Source organism: Balaenoptera acutorostrata, chromosome 20, assembly GCF_949987535.1.
Source record: "Balaenoptera acutorostrata chromosome 20, mBalAcu1.1, whole genome shotgun sequence".
Lineage (NCBI taxonomy): Eukaryota > Metazoa > Chordata > Mammalia > Artiodactyla > Balaenopteridae > Balaenoptera > Balaenoptera acutorostrata.
Genome location: NC_080083.1, coordinates 12,240,821 through 12,241,404, shown reverse-complemented (window position 1 = coordinate 12,241,404; position 584 = coordinate 12,240,821). Strand labels below are relative to the sequence as shown.

Below are 584 nucleotides of genomic sequence, written 5' to 3'. Positions count from 1 at the left end.
TCCATTTTATTTCTGTAAGGTTGGTAGTAATATTCCTTCTTTCATTTCTGATCCTAGTAATTTGAGTATTCTTTTTTATTTTCTTGGTCAATTCAGCTAAAGTTTGTCAATATGGTTGATCTTTTCAAAGACCCAGGATTTGATTTCATTGATTTTTCTCTATGTTTTTCTAACTCTATTTCATTTATTTCCACTCCAGTCTTCATTCTGCTTTCTTTAGTCTTAGTTTGCTCTTATTTTACCATTGTCTTAAGGTAGAAGTTAGGTTACGGATTTAAAATCATTCTTTTTTTAATGTAGGTAGTTACGGCTTAAAATTTCCTCTAAGCATGGCTTTAGCTGCTCTTTGGTGTTTTGTATCTTCATTTTTATTCACTTCATTTTCTAATTTTCCTTTTGGTTTCTTCTTTGACTCACTGGTTATTTAGGAGTATGTTATTTAATTTTCATATATTTGTGAGCTTCCCAAATTTCTTTCAACAGAATAACAAAGAGACACACTTGTGGGACTTCCCTGGTGGTCCAGTGGTTACGACTCTGCGCTTCTACTGCAGCGGGCACAGGTTCAATCCCTGGTCAGGGAA

General features: G+C 33.9%; 1 non-coding gene across 1 annotated transcript; it reads left to right on the top strand.

The window, feature by feature from the left end:
- Window positions 1–511: 511 nt before the first annotated feature.
- TRNAR-UCU (transfer RNA arginine (anticodon UCU)) lies at window positions 512–584 on the top strand. Its single transcript has one exon. It is a non-coding gene; the product is annotated as a tRNA-Arg (tRNA).